The sequence below is a fragment of the Meles meles genome, chromosome 5, assembly GCF_922984935.1.
Source record: "Meles meles chromosome 5, mMelMel3.1 paternal haplotype, whole genome shotgun sequence".
Taxonomy (NCBI): Eukaryota; Metazoa; Chordata; class Mammalia; order Carnivora; family Mustelidae; genus Meles; species Meles meles.
In genome coordinates this window covers 151,916,891-151,944,005 of record NC_060070.1, presented here as the reverse complement: position 1 = coordinate 151,944,005, position 27,115 = coordinate 151,916,891, and the positions used below count along the sequence as shown (strand labels likewise).

Sequence of the window (27,115 nt, the reverse complement as noted above, 5' to 3'; positions counted from 1 at the left end):
ATTTTAATTCCTGAAGTGTCTAATAAGTTCTGCAATCTTGTTGGCAATCTTCTTCTTATTTTTAGTAAAAGCATCCTAGATATCATAGGCCCTATATACTTACATACAATTTTACAACAAGGTCTTTGTAATTTTATCAAGTTCTTGAAAAAAAATTGTTGGAGTTTATGTTGGAATTACATTGAATTCATAGATCAATTTGGGGAGAAATGATATCATTGGGATATTAAGTCCCTCATCCATAAAATTATATACTTATCCATTTATTTAGTTCTTTAATGTCTTTTGTGAAAATAGGCTATTTTGTCATTTTGCATTTTTAAATATTTTTAGAGGTTTCTATTTTTAACGGTTACGGTTCTTGTTATATCATTTAAGAACTTTGTTCTCCTCTCTCTTTAGACAGTCTCTTCTGCTTCTTAGTCCGAGCAACAATAACAGAGCACTTTACACTCCTTCCCACCTCCCTTCCCTTTCACCACAACTAGTTTTAATCAGCATATTTCCAGCTCTTGGTGTGTATACTTTGGTGAAATCAACTAAGTTTATGTATAAACACTTTATCTTTTATTCCTAATTGTAGGAGTTTAAACAGCATCCTTTGGAAATTTGTGCCTTTCCAGAACCTCAGAATGTGACCTTACTTGGAAAATGGTTTTTACAGATGTAATTAGTTAAATTAAGATGAGTTCATCCTGGATTACAGTGTACCCTAAATCCAGTGGCTGGTGTCTTTATAAAAGAGGACAGACAGAGACAGAGGCAGAGATTGGAATGGGTACAGGCCAAGGAGCCAGGAGGACGGCCCAGAGCCACAAGGGGCTGGGAAGAAGCCAAGAAAGCATCTTTCCCACAGCCTTCGGAGACAGCCTGGCCCCTGACGTCTGGATCTCTGCCTGCTCCTCTCCAGAGATCACACATTTCTGTGGCTTTAAGCCAACCCACTTTGTAATGATCTGTTCCGAGGCCACAGGAAACACCCCGTTCTTCTCTCAGTACACACATTCATCTCAGTAATGGACACTCAGTATGTCCAATTCTTTGCTACCTCTAGTTGCCACAGTGACTGTCTCCTAAGAAGCCCCCTGTGGAACTGAGCTGGGATTTCACTAAGGAATATTCCTAACAGTGGCATTTCTACAACTAAAAGGCTCTACAAAAATAACTCATTTCATGCCAACGCTGCAAAACCTAAGACCTAGATTTTAAGAGTAAGGTCTTAACCTGTATTCCATGTAGAAATTCACACGTAACATATGCAGCTCTTACAGTGACAAAGGGAAACAGAGGAAGTGTATCTCACTCACGATGGCCTGTGAACACGTCCCAAGGGAAGGTGACCGTTGAGGCAAATCTAAAATAAGAAATAAACTTGAAGTGAAGAAGGAGGAAAGTGATTTTGAGCGGGGGGTTGAGGGGAGCTTTTAAAAAATGTTTAATGCATTTCTTGCTGTTAAGGAACATTTCTTTGCCATAAGTGATGAAACTATGTACAGTAGTGTCTTGTCTTTGGTGGGCTGCTGCTTTTCGATTTTCAAAGTCACGTTGAATCTGTTTTATAGAATCTTGTAACAAATGACTATGTGGAGATAAGGGAATGTCCCAGGAATTCCGTGAAGGAAAAAAAAGGGGGGAGGGGCAGGACCGAACGTGTGAGTCCTCTGCAATCAAGACTTCCAGAAAACTAGTACATCCTCCTCGTTAGTATAGTGGTGAGTATCCCCGCCTGTCACGCGGGAGACCGGGGTTCGATTCCCCGACGGGGAGAGAGTGGACATGCTTTTTGCCTTAGCCCTTTTCAGAGGAACCAACTTCTCGGGGGCGGCTCCCTAGAAACCAGGTCCTCCCGTTCCGATTCCATCGTTTGTTTTAAGGCGGATTCCCACATGCTGGGGATCCGCGGCCGCTTTGCCTCGGGGGACTCGAACTGCACCCCAGAAACTCTGCAGGATGTTGCGCGGGGAACCACGATGTGCCGGCGGTCCGGGAGCGTGGGGGGCGTCCTTCCGCGTGGCCAACTGTCCGGGCCGTCGCAGGGCCGGGAGGGACCACCCCCTGCACGGAACAGGGAAGGCGCAGGAGAACCGCGGCTGGAGGGTGGGGCGTGCTGGGGAGCACCCAGGGTGCAGCACGCAGCGCGGAAGGCAGGGCAGGTGCTCGGGGACAGGCCCAGGGGAGGGAGCGACAGGAAACCTCGGAAACCTCGAGGGGGTCGCGCACCCGCCCTGTTACAGGTGTGTCAGTCGTGGGACTTGAACTCCTGGCAGAGCTTTTCCTGCTCCACGATTTCTCCGTCCTTGCGGTCAAAGCTCTAGGCAGCACTCGATCAAAATCGCATACAGGAAAGATCGATTTAAAAAAGTCTCCAGGAAGACATTCAGAGTTGCCTCCGAGATGAAGGGGCGGGAGAGGACCAGCTTCTGCAGGTGGAGCTGCCAAGAAAATGAACCGGCTCAAAATATTTTTAAGAAAGAGTAGCGGAAACCATAAGCACCTCGAATCAAGGGCATCTGTTGGGTGACGTCTTAGGGTGCTGTGCCCCCCAGCCCCCTCCCTTCACCTGTACGTTTAGGGTATCAATGTCGACCTCATGACTCTTGGGGAGATATTAATAAATGAGTCAATGGGAAACTGGTCAGCAGTCTATAGGACAATAATACTTGAAATTATCTTTTTTTGTTGTTCGGCAAATTTTGCTTGAATTGCTGTGGACAAATACCATTTGCATTGCTATCAATTATCTACAAGTCAGCTTTTACCATACACAACTCTGGAATAGTTTAGCAAATAGAAATTCAGTTAAAGGTGCACACTTGGAACCAATTTCCCAATGCCTATTAGACAATGTCCCGCACTTCGCGGAAAGGACACCCAGCACTTTTCTGTGGTCCATCTGTAAGACTGACGCTTTTTTCTGACACAGGTGAACCTTTACAGAAGTTGTGATAGAGGTTTCAAACTGAGTAACTATGGAAGCATTAACAGAGATAGGTGTGGTAAGCCAGTATCTCTCACACTTAAGTGTTTCAGGATTACTTGGGTGTTTTGTCAAACGCACATTCTCCTCCAGCAGAGAGATGTAGGTGGTACAGGAATCGAGCACACTTAGGAAAACTCTCAATGTACGTCAGAATGCTGCTGTACATTAGAGTCACAAGAAGCTTCTAAAATACCTGGCCGAGGGTGCCACCCCATGCCAAGTAAATTAGGAGGTCGGAAGGTGGAACCAGCCTCCAACAGGTGTTGGAAATTCCCAGGTGATCTCAATCATGCTCTCTGTCCTTGGCTATTCCGATTATGTTACTAACATATTCAAATGTTTATTGTATTTAATATAAAATCTAAACTATTTGTATAGCATTTTTAACACCCCCCCCAGTGATCTAGCCTAGATCATCATTTACCTACCTACTCATCGTATAACAACAAAAGTAACTTTGTGTTTCTCCTCCAAATCATATAGTCACCACAGAATGTCAAAGGGCGCCATGGGGATGGCGTGTTTTATTTCTGCTCCGCTTTGCCTTTAGAGACTTTAGGTGGTAGATGAGGGGTAACAGAGAGGGAAACAAAGAAGAGAGAAGAGGAGAAAGGGAGAGGGGTTGGGGAGAAGTAGAGAAAAGGAAGGAGGGGAGAATGAGCAGAGGAAGCACCTACTGAGAAGTGAGAAGTGGGTTCTGAGGGAAATGGTCTTTTCCAGCTGAAGCAGCCCTCTGAAGCAGGCGCCACCTTCCTTTTTTCTGGCTCTAGAGAACCTGAGAAATACCAATTATAAAAGTGCGGGGGAAACTCCAAAGGGGGCAGTGGACTCATATGCCCTGCCTTGTAGTTTTGACCTTCAGCTCTCTTTCCCTGTCTTTGACTTTCCTGAATAATTAAATGAACTTCAGTCACTGGACTCATCTCTTGTCAAGTTCATAAAGGAACCGCATGTCCTGCTCTTCATGGCCCATAAGCATAATGATGTCCCAGGGCCCCTCTGCTCTGCCCGCCTACCCGCTTTCTGCAATCACTGATGGACTCCGATGAAAACACTCCTATACAGGACCTGCTCGTTTGAGCTCCACCTTTCTCCTTCATTTCCCATGCAGTTGTGTGCGTAAACCCGCTGTTCAGCAAATGTACAATGCGGAGGGTAAATGATCTGCTCAGTGAGAAAGGGCTCTGCCCCAGTTGGAGACCCCAGGTAATTGATCCACACTTTTGGGAGATGTGGAAGCTGTAGATTCCTTCAGCTTGTCTGAGAGATCTCATTTTACCAACTGAATTAAGACTCAAGGGCAGGCCAGAATTCGATCTGGAGAACAGCAGACTTTAGATCTTTTAATATCTGTTTCTGTTGAGGAGCTATTGAATGTTTCTATGGCAGGCACATCTACAGAGGCTCCTGCTGCCCTGTCTGCTGGAGGATTTCTGCGGTCCCGTTTAAGGCAGTGGTATGCATGGTATTGTATTATAGGTATGGTATTCTTCTCCTGTGGCTATATGACATAGTGGAGATGAGAGAAACAATGATGAAGCAAATGTAATCTTGCTTTGCACACACAGTCCCCACCAGGTGAAAAACTTGACTTTTTTGTCCAAAACCTAGTTAAAATCTTTCAAAAATCTATAGTACTGGTTGGAGAACACAAAGAACCTTGTTTCCAAAGAAGCTTTTACAAAATATTTAAATCCCAGAAAAAGAGTAGCTTTTTTTTTAAAGATTTCATTTTTAGGTAATCTCTACACCCAACATGGGACTTGAATTCACAATTCCGAGATCCGGAATCTCATGCTCAACTGACAGAGGCAGCCAGGCACCCCGAGGAGGGGAGCTTTTTAATGAAAACATGAAGTGGATAGCTAACACAATCTCAAAATGTGTTTGGATTTTAGTTGATCAACTATGTTTGGCAAAGTGGGCCAAACTTGTGTACTGCCATCTGGTGAAAGAGCTGGGGAGCCCCAGATATCACTGCCTTCAGTTTCTATTTGGCACCCCACCTTCCAGGGAGTCACCCCCACAATATGCAAGGGAATTTTAAAAGGGCAGAATTCACAGTAATTCGGTGACAAGTTTTTTCTTGTTATCTTTCTTCCTATCACCCACGATTCCAAATTCCCTTGTAAAGTCCAGGACTGGTTTAGTTCGTTCTTGGAAGGAATAATTAAATGAAGCTAGACTAGGCCTGAAAGTCTGTAAAGAATGAGTTCATCTGGGCCGCATGTAGCGTCCCTGTTCTGCATGTGGCTGAAATAAAATGTACATCTGACGCCTGAACAGGGACTTGAACCCTGGACCCTCAGATTAAAAGTCTGATGCTCTACCGACTGAGCTACCCAGGCTCTGCCAGGAGTTGTTAATTTATCTCATAAATAACTAAATTCCATAAACACTCTGGATTACTAGAGAGAGCTGGAGTGAACCAAGGTTTCAGGAACTTCAAGGATCCTCTCAAAGTGTGGCTCAGTTACTGGGGTCATCGAATCCTTGAGCAGATCGTGTAACGGCCACACTGTACATGCTTTCAACAGCCGGGTCAGGCGCACAGCTGCAGGGAGAATGAAGATTCTTTCCAGAGTCAGTCGTTGCCGAAGGGGATTCGCGGGTTTGGGCAGAAGGACCCTCGGAGACACTGTTTACTCCCCAGATGGTGGAAGAGCCGACGCGTGGGCTCCCTCACCAACCCACGGGGGAAACCGGTCAAGGCGACCCCTTTTAGGAAAAGGTTGTGGTAATCGAGGAGCAACTTCAAGAGAATGAAAGAGAAGATGGAGACAGAAGAGGAAGGTTATAAACTTGGCACAGGCGGGGGAATTATGTCCGCTGTCCCCTTCGGGATTTTCCCGAGGGTTTCAGAAATGGGGTGTCTGGGTTCTTCAGGGCTACCGTGGGAGGGGGGAGTGCAAGGAAACAGGGCTCGCGGTTCATTAAACGTTTTCTGAGCGCCTGTAGAGAGACCCTGAGGACAAAAATCCCACCCCAAAGGCAGCCCCAGCACCTAGCTCCTTGGGGAGCTGTTACACCCTCCTCTCCCCCCCCGCACACTCTAACCCGGGACTGCTTTCTCCGGAGTCAGTCATTATTCTATTGGTCTTCATTGGCTTTTCTATTCATGAAGACAAATGCAATTCTGACCAAATGCGAAGAAAATAATACATGGACTTCATGCGGTACCCACGATGCCAACTACCACGAAATAATGTGCAAGAGTTATTTTATTACGTAAATTACACACGGAATTTCAGGAGTGACAAACACTGTAACAAACCGATATCCCGGGGGGAAACATGTAGTCACTTTGACTTAATCTAAAAAAATAAACCAGCCCTCCAGCTTCCTCTTCTTGGAGGGGCAGTTCGAATACTTTGGACGGATTGGAAAAGGGGGCGTGTAAGCCCCTCTCCCCCGCCCCCTCCCGGGCTGTGCGCGCTCCGAACCTCACCGCCCGGCTCTGCGCGACTCCCCCTGTGCTGCGGCGGCTGCCTGCGGCTTCCTGCAAACCCGCCCTTTCTCCCCCTCTCGGGGCAGCGCTCCAAGCGCAAAGTCGGCCACAGGTGCTCCCGGCCCCGCCAGGCTCTCGCCGGATGCAGATCACAGCCCCTGTGCTCAACGCGCAGCACGTAGGAGTGTCAGGATCGCCGAGTGGTCTAAGGCGCCAGACTCAAGCGTCCGCTTCCCGCGCTCGGGGCTTCTGGTCTCCACGTGGAGGCGTGGGTTCGAATCCCACTTCTGACAGGCTGGTGATTTTATTCCTGCCTATTCAATTCACAACTTCCTTTTTAGGCAGCAGCACCGAAGCTTATCCTTCCTCCCTATTACTATCCGCACTTCACCCTTCTCAAGCCGGTGGTGTTCAGATGTGTTTCTCTTTTGCCTGCCCTTTCTTCTTCCCTGCTTTCTTTTTCTTTCCTTCTTCCTTTTGACATTTATGATGTTTATAAATATAGTAATATGTCAGTATTAAAATGTAGGTCTTAAAATATAGATGAGGGGAGGGTTCCAAGTTCCTGTTTCCAGTTTTAACCGTTCTGTGAGAGCAAGTGGCAGGTGTTTTGAGCATTCTTCGGCCCTTCTCCTGCGGGTCCCTTCCTCTCCCTTGTCCTGGCCTGAACTTTTGTTCTTTTCCTACCGACCTTCCGCTTCCCCTCCTTGCACACCTTTTCCCCATCACATCACTCTGCCACCCTGAGGGCGTGGGCTGTGGAGTGAAGTTTGTGATCTATTCTGTACCACGAGATCGTGGAGAGGCATATGAGAGGCAGAAGGGTTAGAACAGTGGTTCGCAACCCTGAATGATTTTACAACCCGTCCCACCCTCCGAGGACACTTGGCGACGTCTGCAGATACATCTGATTCCGTGTTTGTGTTTATTTAAATACATACATATAGGGATAGAAAAAGATGCATTTTAAAAACAATGTACACATGATGTTTTAAAGGTCTGAGATAGTTATTTTTAATTGATTTGTTTATATGAAAAGAACATGCGAATCATAGTATGAAAATAGATGCAAAACAGCAAAATTAGAAATTTTTTCCCACAAAATTACCGAGTTATTTGTGCCATGTTAACCAAATTTCTTTTATAATTGTCAAAACATTCTGTTACCTCTTTGTAGTGTTGGTATATTTTAAAATAATTTTGAGAAAATTTACTTATTTTTAAGTTTCTAATGATCACTGTTGTTATTGCTGTGGGTTTTGCATGACTTGGTTTTACCAAATTATGACTTGTGTTCATATTTTGTCTCTCATGACAATTTTCTCAAACATAGGCCTTAAATCAGAATAGTAAAAACCGTGAAGTTAATCTTTTATGCCTGAATTCTTTAGATTTTTCTAGAATGGCCTCCAAATAACACAAAGATTTGTTCTTCCACTTTATAAAAATGATGAATAATAGAATAACTAGGTTTGCTTTATCGTTTTTCACACTTTAACTCAGAAATTTGTGAGAATTATTTTATTTATCAAGTTTAGGCTTAAAAAAAGATAAAATTCAAGAAAACAATCTTCCTGGGTTAATTATGTATAAATGTATTAGTTTGCCAAGGTTGCTTTAACAAAACAAACTGGGTGGCTTAAAAACAGAAATTTATTTCACAGTTCTGGAGGCTTCAAAAATCAAGGTATTGGCAGGGTTGGTTCCTGCTGTGGGCTGTGAGGGAAAGATCTGTTCCAGACTTCCCTCCTCAGCCATCTTCCTAGTCACATACTTATTTCTATCTCTTTATATCATCTTCCCTCTATGCATATATGCCTCTGTGTCCAAATTTCCCCTCTTCAAACAGACATGAGTTGTATTAGATAGGGGTCATCCTAATGATCTGATCTTAACCTAATTAATGACCCTATTTCCAAATAAGGGTCACATTCTGAGGTACAGGGGATTAGAACTTCAACATATGAATTTGGGGGATGGAGCACAATTCAATTCATAACAATAAAGTAAAATATATTAATAAAATAATTTAATGATCCTTTATTTCTCAGCTTATAGAAAACATATTCATGTTCAAGCACAAAGATAGGTATAAAAATTGCCTATAAAGTGATGATGAATCAGGGACAACGATGGTATACTTTATGATGTAAAACAGAGTTCCTGGAGATTTGGCAACATCCTCAGTGTTGATATGTTTCTACTCACAGGATAATCTTTAACTGCACTCCACAAGTGATTTGTTATACTACAAGAAGGGATCCCTCTATCTTCCATTCTGCTAGCACTGAGTAACTTAGAACATTAGCTGGAGCTATATTCCATATATGAGTTGACTACAACCTTAAATGAGGGTTGGCAAGAAATTATTAAAAGCAAAGCCAAAGATGTTTTTGATGTTTATCTGATCTGCCTACACTGTGATTCTCTCAAAACTGTAAAGACATGAGAGTCAAGCCTCAAGACCCCTTTCTCTCTCTCTCTCTCTTTTTATTTTCTATTTTTTTGTCAGAGAGAGAGGGAGAGACAGAGACAGAGAGAGCACAAGCAGGGAGAGCAGCAGGCTCCCTGCCACGCAAGGAGCCCAACGTGGGACTCGATTCCAGGACCCTGGGATCATGACCTGAGCCAAAGACAGATGCTTAACCAACTGAGCCACCCAGGTGTACCCCCCCTCTTTTTTTAAGGTTTTATTTATTTGACACAGAGAGAGAGCGCACAAGCAGAGAGAGCAGCAGAGGAAGAGGGAGAAGCAGGCTTTCTGTTGAGCAGGGAACCTGATGTGGGTCTCAATACCAGCACCCTGGGATCATGACCTGAGCCAAAGGCAGATGCCCAACTGACTGAGCCCCCCAGGCATCCCAAGATCCCTTTCTTTACACATTCTAAAATTAATTTATTCCATTGTACCAAAAACAGGTATAAAAATGTTTACAAAAACAATGTATATAAAAATGTGTTTGTGCGTATTAAATGTGTATAAAATGCATATTAAAGCAATTTTCAGGAGCACCTTGTCGGAAAGCCACAATTTTAGCCATAGCAAAAATGTTGTTTGACTCATCTGTCCTACCTGGTGAGATCTGAATTGCTTCTTTAGTGAAGTGTACTCTATTTCCCAGAATCGCTACCAAAGAGCTTTGTAGGATATTAACGCCTACGTAAATTCTCCACTGCCCACATCATCTTTTTTCTTCAGGTAAGACAGAAAGAATAAATGAAGATATCAAACAAGTTTGCCAGACTTTCAGAAATTCTTAAACTCCCTTAGCCTGAAGTATTGGTTTTGGCCTTAATAACAGTGAGATAAACTCCCCTGGGAGTCCATCAACTTTCTACCTACAAATCAATGACTAAATATCTTGAATCTGAGAATGTTGCCTCCAGCCCCCTCTCCGCCTTCTTACAGGGCATCACAGCTAAATATCCCAAGAGATGTACACGGAACACTGTCTCATATTAGACAGGCACCAGCAATATTTCTACAACATCCTCTGAAATACCTCCTCATGTTTAAATCCCACCTTGAAATCAAGAAATTCTTAGATTGGAAAAAGGAGATGATTCAGTTATTGACTGTTTATAAAATATGCATTTTTAAGATAAAGATGGGGCGCCTGCGCGGTTCAGTGGGGTAAGCCTCTGCCTTCAGCTCTGGTCATGATCCCTGGGTCCTGGGATGGAGCCTGTCTCCGGCTCCCTGCTCAGTGGGCAGTCTGCTTCTCCCTCTCCCTCTTTTTCTGTTCATGCGCGCGCGCGCTCTCTCTCTCTCTCAAATAAATAAATCTTTAAATAAATATATAAATATGCTGAGAAGCTTGGAAGCTGTATCAATGACATGTGCTAGGAAATGTATTTAGTGATTTGTTTCACCAAGTCCCACCTACAATAACGTTTTATATTTTCTTGTTTTTTTAACAAGTTTATCGGTGATTATTTATTTAGTCATTTATTTATTTATTAAGATAGGATCTACCATGAGTATTTGCATTCCTTCACACACAATCACACTGATACACACCAGAGCCAACCCAGGCTCGGCCTGCTTCTTGTCAGTTAGACCTTCGTTCAATTATCTCACTATAATTTTGTATGAAATGTATTATCATGTCTCCAAACACAAAAGTGATACAATTCAAAGTCAAGTCAGGACTGTAAGCAGTGACTATATTTCTTTCGCTCTAGTAAATTTCAGTTACTATATATTTAAAATGTAAGTTAGAGGCTAGCATAGAGTAGATGCTCATCAAAAGTTCTTAGAGATTTTATACCTTTAGGGGCACCTGGGTGGCTCAGTGGGTTAAGCCTCTGCGTAGGCTCAGGACATGATCCCAGAGTCCTGGGACCCAGCCCCATGTCAGGCTCCCTGCGGAGCCTGCTTCTCTCTCTCTCTCTCTCTCTCTGCCTGCCTCTCTGCCTACTTGTGATCTCTGTCTGTCAAATAAATAATTTTTAAAAAAAGATTTGATACCTTTATATACATATGTATATATATAAAGTATAATATGGTTGCTATTATAGTGATAAATTAGTACATTTGTCATGTTACATAATTATCATTTCTTTTTAGTAGTTGGAAAAGTTAAATTCTGGTCTCTTAGCAAGTTTGATGATTACAAATAATGTGTGTATTTATTTGTTTTTTATGTTTATTTCTTACTAAAATGTGGGCTATTTCACTTTGTATATGAAGCTGAAGGATTTATTTTTTGGAGTGTTTTGACCCCTTGGTCTAGGGATGATGGGCCAGCAAATAGACCTCAAAATAACCACTTTATGGCTGTCTCTGTGGATTTTTTAAAATCAGTAACAGTCCACTATTGCAGAAAGAATGGGGCAAAGCCTTTTCAAAAACTCTTTTATTAAATCCTTTTTAGCAAGCCATTTTCTCCACTTCTATTTCTTCTTCTCACGGACTTTCTCTATCCTTCCAGAGATCTCCTTTGGTGCCAAGAGAGAGAGGTCACTGAAACGTGTTCAGACATTTATGGTGCCTTTTTCAAATCTCTGTAGATCTAATACTCCGTTGGTCCTCTTTATTATTATTAATCTTTCAGTTATCAGAGTTCAAACTTATAAGCCTCCTTCATCAAAGTCTTTGTTTACATCTAAGACAAGAGTCAGTTTTAGTGTCCTTCCCTGGTTGACCAGGTGACCAGAGCCCCTTTTGGCTTCCAAATGCATAATTTTAGTTTATTTCATTTTAAATGAATTTGCATTGCTCCGAAGCAGAACAGATGCTCTAAGGACGAGAGTAGGTAAGGTTTTGACTGGGATTCTGTAAATGCAGGGTATCACCCCTGTGCCCCCTGTGCCCTGTCCAACTGAGGAGATGCTGGCCGAGCTTCTTGGGAAGCTATCCTTTGCCCCTTTGTGGTTTCCTGCTACGTTCTGCAAGGTGCTGCTCTTCTCCAAGAAAATCCTATTCTTTTTCCTGTTTTCTGCCACAGCAGCGCGGACTGTGTGTTGCTCTCCTAGCGCGGAAGCCGGGCCATCTCTTTCACCGTGGGCTCCGAGGCAGTTACCTTACCCTCTCCTGCGGGAAAGTATCACCAACCTCTTCTGTCCATCCTCACTTTTCCTCATAGTTTCAGCTTCCAACAGTGTGCACGGAAGTGGTGTAAGATAAAGTGAGGGCGCAGAACTGTGGCATTAATGGGACCAACTCCCCAAAATGAAGCCAAGCCATTTTTTCTCTCCGTGTGACAGAGCAGGTTTCTTGCGGCTGTCTGCTCTGTGGCTGTTTATCTTTAGACCCCAGATGTGCAGGGCATTTCCATGTCCGCCTTGTGAGGGCATTCTGGTGAGCACCAGCTTGCCCTGTCTAGCCACCGGCCCATCTGCAGCTGCTTAAAAGCTCTGAGCCAGAAGTCTGGGGTCCGGTAGCAGCTCCGTGTGCAGCTGAGGGTGAGTGACGGAGTCGGCTTCTCCCCCCACAGGCTTCCAGGGATAATTTAAGTCCCAATTCTCCCTGATATCTGGCTTTCTGATTCTCCTTCTTCACCTGCTACCATCTAAAGAGTCAAGGCCCTCGTAGTACAGAGAAACCCCAAGCCTTCTTTTGTCAGCCTAACTGCTTGGCAAAGCCAAAAAAGTGGCCGTATTTGCTCCGTGGTGGTTTGTGGAATGGAGTTTGTCTACCCACATTAACCTAGACCGGTCAAAATTGGATTTCCTTCCAGTGAGGTCAGGGAAATTGGGCTGAAAAGCAACTTGAGGAAAGAGTTTTCCCATCCCCTGCATCATTTCCCCCACTCTTTCACACACGAACCCTGGAAAGACTCTCCCCATTTGTCAAGTGGAGAGCTTGCCCATCAGGGGCCATGCCCGCAGTGCTGAGCTGGGGACCTTCTGGACGGATCTTCTGTAGTAATTTATAAGTACAAAGGGCCAATGTGCTTGCATAAAAAAGGTAACAGAGATAGTAAGGATACACAGAGAGAGAGAGAGAGAGAGAGAGACATGATGACAGAAAGGTGAATTTCCTCTCTCTCTGTGAAAGAAAGAAAGATGAATTTCCAGCTGTGCATCTAGGCAGTGACTTTGGGTCTAGTTTCTGTCACATGTCCTGTTCCCGTGCTGATCTAAGAAGTTGTCTAATCTTGATGTTAATAGTTGAACATGAGCAAAGTAGCCTTTGGTACTCCTATTAGGTCTGAAAATAAAAAATGGTATCACTAAATCACGGAGCAATTATTTGAGACTGATAGGTATCCATGCCTGAGAATGGCCTGTAAACCTTCAATTAAAAGCAGCAGATGCAATTAAGGAGCAGGCAGTCAAGGTTAACAGTTTACAGGAAAGAATTAACAACCTTGGAACCAGGAAGAGCTCAGAGTCAACGATTATACAAGAGATTCGAACTCGATCGGGCATCATTTTACAACTTAGACTGCTAGGCGTATTAATGCCTCAGATAGGTTTTTGTGGCTACTCAGTTTTGTTGAAAAGGCACCAATCAGCCCAATCAAGATACAGGCATAACGGATTCTCTTAACCTCTGTGCCTCCCGGGGTATGTCCACATCCATAAAGGGATATGTATGAGGGTGTTTGGACAGAGTTACTTGTAGTGTCAGGAGCTAAGAGGACACCTTCTTGGAAGCAATAAAAAAGATAAATTATGGTAGATGCATTGGTATTGATCAGCATTTAAATGACATATAACTAAGATAATGACAGTTATGGAAAAAGTCAGAAGTAGAAAGCTATATATACAAAGTATAATTTTTGTAATATAAAAAGGATGTGCACAAAATATTACATATTCTGTAAGAAAACATGTCATGTTTTAATATAATAAAAATGTAGACACTTAATACATTAAAATGGTTCCCTATGAAGAAAAATGATATAGGTAATAGAATATGTAGATAAAAAGACATCAATCATTTGATTAAGAGGGTACTTAAACAGACCCATGGATTGATCAGATAATCTAAAAATCTAACAAAAGTACTATGGAATGTTGAAAATAATTGGTTTTCTCTGTGGTCCATTATTTTTGTTAATGAAATTTCTACTTCCACCTATCAAGGATTAACAGCTAGGGGAGTTGTCCTCTGGCTATACAAAAATTAGAAAACCAGGAAAAACGTGTATGAAATAACCATTAGAAAACAGACTTTAGAAAACAGGCAGTGCAGGATTGTGATCCTGGAGGGAAGGTAATCAGAAACGGTGAGTCTGGGATTGCACCAGCAGGAGAATTTCGAAGAAGAAAAAGATAGTGGTATTTACCATACTAGGTATCAAGACTTACTAGAAAACTCACCTAATTAATAACGTGCATTGGTGCAGGGATAAACAAAACATGCAATGGCACAGAGAATTCAGAAATCATGCACACGTGTGTAAATTTAATATTAGACAAAAGTGGCATTGCAGCTATAGTAAGACACTGCCATTTCCTGAGGAATCTATGCAGGAATAAATAGGGGTCCCGTTGCCTGACATGCTGGACATGCGATGTGCGTGGTAGGAGGAGTGTGTAATGGGCGACATTCTACAGAAGATTAGTCATTACACCAGCCGATCACAGGGAAGGGGTGCTTCATTGCCAGACTGTGGTACCAGTCGAGGAGGAGAAAAACGACCGTACCACATGATAGGGTTTAAGAAAAAAGCTTTATTGGAACATTCATAAAGCCATGCTCAACATGCAAATGTCAAGCAATTCTCCCTTTAGGGAACGGTGCGAGATGCAGGCGCTGCTGGAAATACAGTGGGTCTGTCGTCCTTCTGTTTCTTTCCTTTATGGAACGCATCTATACATACGGAATTTCTGAAAGGATGCTTGAAACTAGGCGCCAGTGTACAGAATTAAGGAAGTAGTGTTCTAGGATGGAAAGAAGACTTATTTTTTGTCTCTGTCTCCATCTCTACAGTTAAGGGGGGATAGTCTTTACTGATCTCATCCACCATTCATTTAAAAGCAAATTAAACTTCAGTTAAGTTTCCGGAGCTGAAACCTCCGCACCACCCGTGAGCTCTTGCGGGGCGGAGCGAGGAGGGTCTGCACAGACTCCAGCTGAGCGGCACCTGCGGGAAGACCCGGGGGGTTTCAAGCGGCCGCTGCAGGATTCTTGCAGGCACCGTGTGGAACGCCTGACTGCGGGCCTCCAGCCAAGACCAGGAAAATAGCGAGCTGGAAATTGTTTTTTCATGACGAAGAAATAAGTACTAGTATTTATTTCCACACTTCACCTTCGCTGGGCGCGTTCACTTCTCTCCCTCTATTTGGTCATTGATCCCCTCTAGAAGAAGAAGAAGAAGTCGAAATACACCGAAGTGAGAAAACTGACTGTGGGCAAAACATCCGGATCTTACAGGAACAGAGAAATTGTTGGGAGGGAATCCACTTGATGACAAAACGCTTGCGACTCTGGCGGGACTCGAACCCGCAACCTTTGAATCTCTTTATCTGTGCTAGAAGTCCAATGCGCTATCCATTGCGCCACAGAGCCTGTGGATTACTGCAGTGGCGCTGGGGCCCTAAGGTCGTTGATTATTTATTTGGCTCTCACTATAATACATTTCTGGAAAATTACTCTGCTCCAGTTACCGCGAAAGTTCAAGAAACACAGAAACAAGGCAATGCAAGGGACACACAATACCCGGCGCACGGAGTTTCTGATCCTTCCAGCGACCATTGTCATTTGTCTCTGCAAGATAAGGAAGAGTTTGATTCAAGGATCAAAAACCGTATCTCATTGCATCCGGCCAATGCACCAACACGCTGGGGGCCGTGGGCTTCGCGAAAATGGAATCTGGGGGAGCTCCCAGTAAGCGGCCTTGGAAGACGTTCCTAACTCGTCGCTGGGTCCCCCTCCCTCCACTCCGGCTCTGTCCCGGGTTCTCCCTCGCGGAAGGGAGGCCCTTCCCGTTCCCACCCGTGCTGTTGTTGGAAAGGAGGCTTCCTTGTGTGCTTTGCTAAGAGCAAACGACGACTCTGCGACCCACGGATTTTTGGATACGTCCAAACATCTTTGAAAATACTCCAGGTTTCCCACCTCTGGAATTTTCTTTGCGACCTCTCTTCTGTGGGACCGTGCGCACCAGCCACCCGGCTCCTTCAGCGGCCATCGGTCAAGGTCCTGTGGATGGAGAGGGCCAGGTGACAGGGGCGGTCACCGAGGAGGGACTCCCTAGGACGCAGAGTCCTGGATCTGCCCACGGTTTGTAAACCTGCAGCGCAGAAAGGACGCGTGTTCACCGGAGCTGAAGACTGAGCTGGTTGAGAAGTTTTCGCAGCCCCAGAGCCCCGGAGCCGGAGGCGAGAGCGGCTTCCTCCTATTTCCTGGATGTCATGTCTACGCCCACGTATCTGCTTACCAGGTGGAAGTCTTCTTCCCTTCCTCCCTCCTTTCTTTCCTTCCTTCCTTCCGACGAAGTATCTGAGATCCTCACAAAGCACAAGTCAGAGGGGCAGATCAGATCTGGCAATCCACAGAAATAACTAAGGATACTATAGACTACTTAACTGAGATAATTACGCCCACATGTTGTTTTCGGAGGATTCCAAAGCTTTCAAGTGAAAGGAAGTTGTTTGGGGCGGACAGTGGTAAAATGTATTTCTCATTAGTTTATGTCTGCAATTTTAAAAAGTTCACTTGAAAGGGGTCCTTAGCAAAAAATAAGATGCCTTAGACTATAGAGTAGTTAATTATTTCAAGTACTTGTTACTGTATCTGTAACAAACCCCCGAATTAGTGTCTTTGGAATAAAATCCTCCTATGTTCCTCATTCCCTCTTATCTCACTAATATTAAAAACTCATCTGAGAACATGTTTATCAATAAAGAATTTGATGCAGAGATGATACATAAACTTTATTTTTATTCTGCAGTCCTCAGGACCATTTCTCCATCGTGGCTACTCTAACGATGCAGCCACATTCTCAAAATACTGTGTAGACTTTTCTACTACAGAGCATGTGAATCCAAAGTTTGGTGTGACATTTATCTATCTGCACTGCTGTGACGCTCTGTCCCCACATCTTCTGGACTGTGATGTCCAACGAACTGGATTAACTGCTTTGGTTTTCTGAAAACCCAGATCTCTTGTGTGAAAGCATTGTTTGCTTTTTTCCAACTATCCCCTCTCTTCCGGTTCCTGAGCCTCTAAATTGTGCCTGTTGGCCCACCTCTGTGTTGCTGATAATACCTTTCGCACTGAGGAGGGTCCTGGGTCTAGACCAGCACTAGTCTTCTCATTCACAGGAAAGGATATTCTTTTTTGGTGGCTCAGAAAAGTGGGTTGCTGTTTCTCGACTGCTATGACAACTGACTGAATGACGATGGACATCTTTAAGAGTGAAGTTTGTCCCCTCCCCCTTGGTATGCACACACTTTATAGGCACCTCTGTTCTTGTAGACATTATCAGCAATCAGTATCCATCCTCTCCAATTTGAACTTAACAAAGGACTGATGCCATTGGTCATATGGATGCTATTTGCTACACCTTTATTCGAAGACCTTCCTGACAGCAGATCATGTATTAACTTTCCTAAATAATTGATTCTACTCTCTAAATAAACATCTTTGATGAAACTAACTAAATGTCTCCTTGGCTTGCCCCTTAGCAACCAGTTAGCAGGACTGGGACCTCTGCAGGCAAACCCCAGAGAATATCTAATCCTTTAACCACCCTACAGGCCCCTTCCACCGAATGTTCACTCATTTGTGGGGGGAGTTGAGGGAGACAGAGAGAAAGACTCTTAGGCTCCTTGACGAGTGAGCTCCATGCGGGCTTGATTCCCCAATCCTGAGATCATGACCTCAAAACCCCAAGATCATGAGCCAAAATCAAGAGCTGGATGCTTCAGCGACTGAGCACAGCCCCCCCACCCCCGCCATTCTCCCTCCCCCAGAATGTTAACTCTTGAAGAAAGTGTGGGGTAGGTGAGCCGCTGTCCACGTGGGCTAACGTGAGATACTAGTGAGTATGACAGGTGGCTGGTGTGTGGAGCGTTTGCATACATTTAGTTTTGCAAGAAAGAATTTCATGGCTTATCCAAGGGTTCTTGGATTCAAGAACGAACCTCTAGTAAATCCAGAGCCGATCGAGAATGGTGAGATTCGAGCTTCCTTGACCTTAGTCCATTCTCCAGGCGCTGATCTGCGAGGACATGTGGGTTCAGATCTAAGCCCAGAGAACCCCAGAAAGGCAGGCTGGAACCCAGCGGCGCCTCCGGCAGCCCCGGACTTGCAAAAGCTGGTGGGAGAGGGGCCGGCCTGAAGGGCACTCACCTGCGTTACTTCGTTACTTTCACAGGGGAATTCGCAGCTGGGACTCGTTAGATGGCATTCAACTGGGTTGCTCCGCCCCGACCTTGGCCCCCCCGCCCCTGGCCCCAAGGACACCATCCCAGAGAACGAATTTTCCACAGCCGGACCCAGCGACCTTCTGTCTCTCGCGAAGCGGAAAGGACAAGTGGACACACGGGTAAGTACCAGGCAAAGTTGAGCCGTTTTGTAAACAGGGTTGCTTCTGGGCTTAGGCAGCCCGTGTTCCGAGTGGGAGGGTGCCGAGCCGCTTCCTTTGAATGTCTGAAAACACAAGTTCCTCTGAGGGAACACAAGGAGATCTGTCAAATGTTCAGTTTACAAGGGAAACGTTTCCTCAAGCCTTTGTCCGCAAAACTCTCTTGTTTGCAATTAAATGTCACCGGCTTCTGTCTTCCTCGTGGGGACAGGAATAATATTTCTTCACATTCTCACAAGAAGTTCTTTGTCCCTGCAACCTTAGCACCTCACACGCACGGGTATTTCAGCTCATTTGGAGCTTGAAAACAGTCAAATCGGTAATTCATTTTGCAAAACACTGTCTTACGGAATTAATCCTGACTACAGAAAAGCGTTTTGGTCACAAAGCAGTTACAGTATTTAAAAATGGGTAAGAAGAGCAGAGCACAAATAACATAGAAGTCCAGTAGGGGGAACTATTTGCTTGGTTCCGACTTCATCTGAGTAAGGGAACATTAGAAAGCCACTAAAATGACATTTGAGAAGTGCCTGGAGAAAAAAAAAAAAGTGTTGGTGATATAATACGCAATTAAATTAGTAAAATACAAAGTTAAGACAGAGAAAAGCAGCTTCCGCCCCATGGGAGCTGACCTGGTATTCTCAGCGAGACCTTGATGTTCTTTTGTTGAACATAAGCAATTTCACAGAACGCAGATGTCAGGCCAGGCCCTTCAGTGACCATCTATGGGTTAAGATGGAAATAAGATCACACTGCCATCCTGTCTGAACACAAACACAAACGTGAAAAACACACAGAACAGACCCAGAGACACCAATATTGTCAAGCCACAAAAATGACCCAGCGTCTCCTCATCTTGTCCAATATGAGAGATGACAGCTTCTTGACCAATCCTAGTTTTAGCATTGCTCTGGTCTTCTTTCCTTCGGGATAGGATTTATTAAGCTCTCCAATCCTAGAATGACTCCCTCCTTCCACACAGCATCCGGTCCAGCGAAGCCCTGATTCTTTAAACCCCCCAAATCACCTAACACAAGATTAAGTCCTCTTACTGAGATGCACCCTAACTGTTCAACCTCTTCTGTATTCCTGATGGCTTTTGTCTGGACGATATTGGCACAATTTATGTTTTGTGAGACTTCAACCATCCCCCCCCTTTTTTTTGCACTCAAAATAGGGGGGTGGGGGGAGGAGAGAAAGAAGATACACCCAAGTGCTACTGTTGCTAGTTTCTGGGGGGTAGGAGTGTGGGTTGTTTTCTCCATCCCAGTATGAGACAGTCCTCATTACCCAAGATTCTTCTAGTCACGAAGGAGAAACATCTATTTCATTCGGCACAAGAAAAATGAATTCTCCACTTGTGCACTCCGGGACTTTGATGTTGAATGTTCCTCAATAGCCCTTGCTTTGATCAACTGTCTTTCTCAGTATCCTTCACAATTACATGGCTCTTGAGATTGTTTTCTGCCTAGTGGATGCCAGTTAGAGGTTTGCAGAATTCCTGGAGTCTTCTCTGCGTCTCTAACCTGCTGACATTTAATTAGACCTTAAGAATTGTTTTGCATGCATACTTTGATGAAGAACTCTTATGTGGTTATTATGTTAATATCAAAAAGTTGCAACTTAAAAAAATGTTTTAGGAAAGCTCAAGACAAATGTCTGCCTCCAATATTCCAATGGAGAGCTGCAGAAAATAAAGATTTAAAACATCGCACAATCTTTTAAGGCAAAGAATGGGGAATTTTCCAAAGATTGCCAGTGAGACATCCTTACTTTCCATAAACACATTCCTTCTGTTCATAAGTGATGGTGTGATTTATCTTTTTTGTACCTAAATAAAAGGAAAATATTTTATCTTTAACGAGATCTAGCCCCTCCCTCCCCATTCCCAGTGATATCTGAATTGAATAGAGCTCTATTTAAAGGACACTTTGTTACTTCTGGCTAAATATAATGAATTAAATCCAAGCAGTTACCTCCGTTTCCTCAAGAGTCCTCATATCCATCTGCTCTCACCTCTTGCCCCTTGACACTTTGCTGGGCGTGAAATGGGGACTTAGCTCTCCAGCATCCACACTCAACCATTTTGTTCTGAATGGTTCCCGATCCCGTAGAGCCTCTGGAAATTCTGCGGAAGGAAACTGAGTTACAAACGTAAAAAGGAGAACAGGAAACGTGCTGCGTTGGTGACAATTGAAAGAAAATGGGCTCTTGCATTGACAAAAACAAAACAAACCCAAACCAGGTAATCCATTTTTTCAGGAAGCAGCTAAGAACTCAGGGGAAATGAAACTTCTGGACCGTCTATACCTACAGGTTTCTTCTAACCCGTATGGAAAGCGAAAATGTGTTGGTATTTGGCAAGCACTTTTCCAAATGCAATGAGATGAATAATCGGGGTGTGAGCCTTGGAGCTTGGGGACACCAAGGAGGGAGGGGAGCGGTTCTCAACAAATTGCCGCTCTCCCTGCATGCACCGGGGACACAAATCAGTGACAGAATATCCTTTCCTCCTTCCCTGCAACGTATCTCTCTGCGTGCCATCCAGAGGACCCCCGCCTGCGAGTTCTGGAAGAAGGTTGCTCCCTTCCAGGCCTAAAACTGTGCTTACCCTACCCCGCCCCTCAGGGCCCAAGTAAATTTGCTCCCAGTTTCGGAGACTCCAGTACCCAACACTCTCCCAGGTTCCCCACAAGGGAAGCAGGCGGTAGTTTATGAATCAACCTCAACTTTGCTGGTAACGAAGATGCTCGTAAGGAGCACCCTCGTCCTCTTGCTCCTAAACGTCGGGGGCCACCGGGGGTGGTCGGCCGCCTCCTCAGGGCTTCGTTGAACCAGCGGGTCTTTGTCCCTTTCACTGAACACACTTTTGTCTGCCCCAGAATCTTGCCGCTAACTCACCCACATTTCCTTTTGTACTTCTGGGAACGCCAGTGTGCACCTGTAGTCGTGGCCGAGTGGTTAAGGCGATGGACTAGAAATCCATTGGGGTCTCCCCGCGCAGGTTCGAATCCTGCCGACTACGTTGTCCGAACTTTTACCCAGTTTGTCTCGAGGAGAGGTCCCCTTTAGTTCTTCCCGCAACCTGATCCTATCACAGCGGTATAGGGGGAGGGGGGAGGGGGGCGGGGGGCTTTTGCCTTCTTCTTAGACCCAGCAAAACCATGTCGCCTCTGGGCTCCCCTGTGTTTCCCAGAAAAAAACGGAATGAGTACAATCTTGCCCTCAAGAAGGAATAGAGCTGCGCCCAGCGCTGTGCAAAATTTAAGACTGTCTCTGAGTTTTCTCTTCCCAAAACCCCGCTCTAAGTAAGCTATTTCCAAAACGGACAATTTGGTGGAAAATGTCCCTCAGATAAATTGTAGAGGGTATTTCTGCCACAAAATGAAAGCTATTTTTATTTTAATTTAGAAGTTAATAGTAGAGTAAAATTGACTTTTTGAAAGAAGATGCATATTTTCGTGTAACCGCCTGCCTTAATCAGGACAAGAACAGCTTTGTCAGTCCTAAACCTGTGTGACCCTTCATAGCCACTTCCCAACCCCACGAGCAACTGCTGGTGGCCACCTATGTTTCCTGTCCCTACAGTGGGGCCTTTTTTGAGACTGTTCTTGAAACTGAATACAATTGTTCTATGGGTGGGAATGGAAAATGGCACAGCCTTTCTGGAAAATAGTTTGGCCATTTCTTACAAAATAAAACATGAAAATACTGTGTGATTCATCGGCTGCACTCATCATTTCCAGCAAAATGCAAACTTATGCTTACGCAAAAGCCTGGATATGATCGTTCATAGCAGCCTTACTTGTAATAGCCCAGACTGAACACAGCCCAAATGTCCTTCAGCAGGTGAGTGAGGACACAGACAGCAGCGTGTCGTTGGGAGCTCTAGTCGGCCTGAAAAAGGAGGACACTGAGGATGAATCAGCAGTTTGGAAGCGCATCAAGGGCACTAATGCTGAGAGGAGGAAGTCGATCGCGTGGGTCACATACTGTATATTCTAACTACATGAGCTTATCAGAATGACGCAATTATAGAGATTGGAACAACTGAGCAGTCGCCAGGCATTTAGGGATGGTGGGGAGAGGGTGTGGGCATGACTCTAAGGGGAGGCGGTGGGAGACTGTTGCCTTGATGTTCTGTTACTGGTTACATGAACCTGCATAGTAGGTAACCTTTGGGGATTAGCTTCTTTCACTTGAGATAGAATTATACACGAGCACTGAGCCAACATTAATTTCCTGCTTTTCATATTGTGCTTTGGTGATGTAAGCAGTAACCCACCAGGGAAGTGCGTGAAGGGTACATGGAACCACTCTGCACTATTTTTGCAACTTGCTATGAATCTGTAACTATTAAAAACAAGTTTTTTTGTTTTGATTTTTTATTTAACTTCAATTTAATTAACATGTAGCATATTATTAGTCCAGTGATGCATCGGTTGCATATACCACCAAGTTCTCATTATTTCACGTGTCCTCCTTAGGGCCCATCCCCAGTTACCCCATCCCCCTGCCCCCGCCCAGCAACCATGTTTGTTTCCTAGAGTTAAGAGTCTCTTATGGTTTGTCTCCCTCTCTGTTTTCTTCTTATTTTTCCTTCCCTTCCCCTGTGTCATCTGTTTTGTTTCTTGAATTCCACAAAGGAGTGAGATCATAGGGTAATTGTCTTTCTCTGACTGACTTATTTCACTTAGCATAATACCCTCCAGTTCCATCCACATTGTTGTAAATGGCAAGATTTTGTTCTTTTTGATGGCTGAATAGTATTCCGTTATGTGCATATACTTAATCTTCAGCCATGCATCCTTCAGTGGACATCTGGGCTCTTTCCCTAGTTGGCTGTTTGTGGACATTGCTGCTGTGAACATTGGTGTTCATGTGCCCCCTTGGAATCACTATTTTCGTATCCTTTGGGTAAATACCTAGAAAACAGATGTCTTCTTCAGTTAAAAATATTAATAGAAACTTTTATTTATTTATTTACTTATTTGAGAGAGACAGAGAGAGACACAGAGCGTGAGCAGGGAGGAGAAGGAGAAGCAGGCTCTCTCTGTGTGTCTGTGGATGGCATTATTTTGTCTTACGGCTATTTTTCCATGTATGTTTCCTATTAGTTTTTCAGAGAGTTATATTGGGCAAAAAGTCCCACTATGGTTGTGGTTTTATCTGTGTCTCTTTTTACTTCCATCACTACCTGGAATTTTTTCCTCCATTTCTTAGTCTTCCAGAAGCAAGAAATTCTGGATAAAGCATGGGAGCTGAGCAGCTCCCCACTGGGCTTGATCCCAGGATGACCTGAGCCAAAGGAAGATGCTTAATGACTGAGCCACCCAGATGCCCTTGGAAACTGTATTTTACCAAATAATTTCTATACATGTATTTTGATTATCACATAATTATTCTTTTACTTATTAATGTTATACATTAAAAAGGTATATTTTTATGGATTGAGTTTTGAATGTTAAGTCACATTGCATTTCTGAAATAGACCACACACACAAAAAACTGAAACTATGTGATATGGATATGGTAACTAAACTTACTGTAGTAATCACTTTGCAATATATATGTATTTCAGATTATTACATTGTATACCTTAAACTCACACAATGCTTGATGTCAATTATATTTCAATGAGGCGGGAAAAAAATTAAAAATAGAATTGCCACAGGACCCAACAATTCCACTTCTGTGTATATACCCAAAAGAATTAAAAGCATTGTTTCAAACAGATATTTGGGGTTTTGGGTTTTTTTAAAGATTTTATTTATTTATTTGACAGAGAAAAATACAGCAAGACAAGGAACACAAGCAGGAGGAGTGGGAGAGCCTGATGCAGGGTTTGATCTCAGGACCCCAGGATCATGACCTGAGCTAAAGGCAGATGCCCAACAACTGAGCCCCCCAGGCACTCCTCAAACAGGTATTTACTTGTGCATTCTTGTTGATAGCAGCATTATTCACAACAGCCAAAAAGTAGAAACAACCCAAGTGTCCATCCATGGATGGGTAGCTAAACAAAATGTGATTAATTCCTAATTTCATGTAATGAATGCTTAGATCGTTACTCTTTGGCATTTATTTTATTTATATATATGTACATAAGGGTGTCCCTCTAAGTACACTTCTAGCTGCATAGTACGGGTGTACTTCTGATATGTACTATTTTTCTCATTTATTTCAAAAACAGTTCTTAATTTCAATTGTGACCTCTCCTTGAACCATAAGTTATTTAGAAGCATATTTATGAATTTTGTAAAAAAAAAAAAAAAGACAGATTTTCATTTTCCTGTTTTGATTTCTGGCATAATTTTATTGCTTTGAAATAATAGCATGTATCCAACCCTGTTACGTTTTTGGAGCCTTGCCTTGTGGCCTGGTAAAATGTCAAATTTGAGATCACTTCATCTGTGTCTAGAAAAGGTTTGAGTCCCGAAGTCGGTATGTGCACTGTTCTCTCTGTGTGTCTATGGATGGCATTATTTTGTCTTATGGCTATTTTTCCATTTATGTTTCCTATTAGTTTTTCAGAGAGGTATATTGGGCGAAAATGTCACTATGGTTGTGGTTTTTTCTGTGTCTCTTTTTACTTCTGTCATTACCTGGAATTTTTTTCTCCATTTCTTAGTCTTCCAGAAGCAAGAAATTCTGGATAACGCATGGTTTATGTAACAACTTTGATTTGGAGCTACGAGGTGTTGGACAATTACCACGAGAAAAACCCTAGACAGAAATGGGTTTCTTACACAAGCTGTAGCAGATCTATTGAGACTTAAGAGAAGTATTGTTACTTAGAAACACTTCTACATGTTTCCTTCCCCAAAAAGAATGAGGGTGTTGTAATTCAAAAACAATTGTTCTCATGGGAAACTCAAGATTAAGGTTGAAGAGAAGTTGCAGTAGAATTTCAGATCTTCCTCCATTGAAAAATGAGCCTGCTTCTACCCCCAGGGCCTGACCCAGATTTGTCCAACTGGGTAGGAGACAGAAGATCAGAACCGGTTGGACTGGAATCTCAGCTTCAAGCATGGCTCCTGTGCAGTGTTCAGCTTAGTGATTCATGCAGCCTGAACTTAAAGAGGTGTTTCCTTAGCTGCTTTATCTTTGATCTTTCTTGAGGAATTTCATTTAATGGTTACGATTAGGCTACATGGCATAAAGGAAGAACCTTAATGCAGAGAAGCATTAGTCTGGGGCACCGTCTTCAATAATTTTGTGAATTCCCTAGAATGGTTTGCCTCTCAATGGCCATGAGATCCAACAAATTCTTTTTGACTCGTCCAAGCAGCTTCTCTAGATGGACTGAACACCTCTTTCCCCTAGGGAGAGTGCTCACCAATATATTAAAGAGGGAAGCACATTTGCAAGCTCTTATGCCCGCTGGCTGTCCCCTTGTTGGCGTGTCCCATTCACAGCCCAGTGCTGGAGCAGCCAGTACAACTAAGTAGCGAGGAGGCTGGTGGAGCCCTAATTCTAAGTCTATTATGGAACTCAGCTCTTCCCATTTTCATTTTACTGTCTTGTTGCTGTCTAAGATAAACCACTCCATCTTTTTTTTTTTAAGATTTTATTTATTTATTTGAGAGAGAGCACAAGCCAGGGGGAGAGGCAAAGGGAGAAGCAGACTCCTGGCCAAGGATCCCGGGATCATGACCTGAATGGAAGGCAGACATTTAACTGACTGAGCCACCCAGGCGTTCCCCTTTTATAATCAGGATCATATGCTGAACTCGTATTTTCCATTTTTCTCTCTGCAGAGTAGCATTATCCATTCTTGTTTAAGCCAACATGTCCTGATTTTATTTGCTTTTTAGCTTTGCATCTTATCATGCCATTAGACAGCCAGTTACAAGCACTTGGTCCTACCTGTCCCTGCAGGAGCTGTAGTTTCCTGTTGGTGTTTAGGGAGCTTCCTTCCTGGCAGATGCTGATCTCCATGAGGACAGGGATGATGCCTTTATCTTGTCGATGTCTAGGTCTTTGCATAGCACCCAACCTTCCCTAGGAATTCAATAAAACTAGTTAAATGATTGTGTAGAAGGCACTAACCTAATGACTTTTTTCTACAATAAGAACTTTAAAATATATATTTCTCTGTTTAAATCATTTTTTTGTTTCAGTTATCATTTCTTCGTTATCCAGTTCCTTATTCCTGCTTTCCAGATATATACATATGTAGCCCCAGACCAAGAAGTGACTGTTCAGGGCACACCGGCTATCCCCAAGCCTGAGATGATAATGGCTTATTTCCTGAAGTAGGAGAGAAAGGTCTCAGCTCGGGATTTTGCAAGCTCTGGTTCTGCAGTCCCTTTAAAATTATGTTTTGTGGCAATGTTTTTGCACTTGTTCTCGTGAGTTACGGGGGTAACAACTTCTTCCGTCATTGGAGATCGCATGCAGTTGTGTGACTGAGCAGAATCAAGGTTCTGGAGCAAGGTTCGGGCCCTGTAAGTCTTTGCATGGGATTCGTGTTTTGCCTGGAGTTGACTTTTGCAAGTTCCTTGTGTTTTTTTGGTTTCAGGTGTTTTGTTTGTTTGGCTTTGGTTTTTTTGCAAGTTCCTTGTGTTTTGTTTGTTTGTTTGTTTTTATCACTGAGACCACCGGAAAGTGAGGTGGACAGCCTTTGTGATCTGGTTCTGCCCAGTTCTTGGGGAACACTCATGTGGCCACCATCCTCCGGATGGCCAGAGCAGCCGGGTG

The 27,115-nt window shown here is 43.7% G+C and overlaps 5 non-coding genes across 5 annotated transcripts; 3 read left to right on the top strand and 2 right to left on the bottom strand.

Moving 5' to 3' along the window:
* The first annotated feature begins 1,695 nt into the window (after positions 1-1,695).
* Positions 1,696-1,767, top strand: TRNAD-GUC. Its single transcript has one exon. It is a non-coding gene; the product is annotated as a tRNA-Asp (tRNA).
* Positions 1,768-5,255: 3,488 nt separating this feature from the next.
* TRNAK-UUU lies at positions 5,256-5,328 on the bottom strand. Its single transcript has one exon. It is a non-coding gene; the product is annotated as a tRNA-Lys (tRNA).
* A 1,286-nt stretch (positions 5,329-6,614) lies between these two features.
* Positions 6,615-6,721, top strand: TRNAL-CAA. Its single transcript has 2 exons — positions 6,615-6,652; positions 6,676-6,721. It is a non-coding gene; the product is annotated as a tRNA-Leu (tRNA).
* Positions 6,722-15,306: 8,585 nt separating this feature from the next.
* On the bottom strand, positions 15,307-15,393 carry TRNAR-UCU. The gene is given in 2 exon segments: positions 15,307-15,342; positions 15,357-15,393. It is a non-coding gene; the product is annotated as a tRNA-Arg (tRNA).
* A 5,962-nt stretch (positions 15,394-21,355) lies between these two features.
* TRNAS-AGA lies at positions 21,356-21,437 on the top strand. Its single transcript has one exon. It is a non-coding gene; the product is annotated as a tRNA-Ser (tRNA).
* The last annotated feature ends 5,678 nt before the right edge of the window (positions 21,438-27,115 follow it).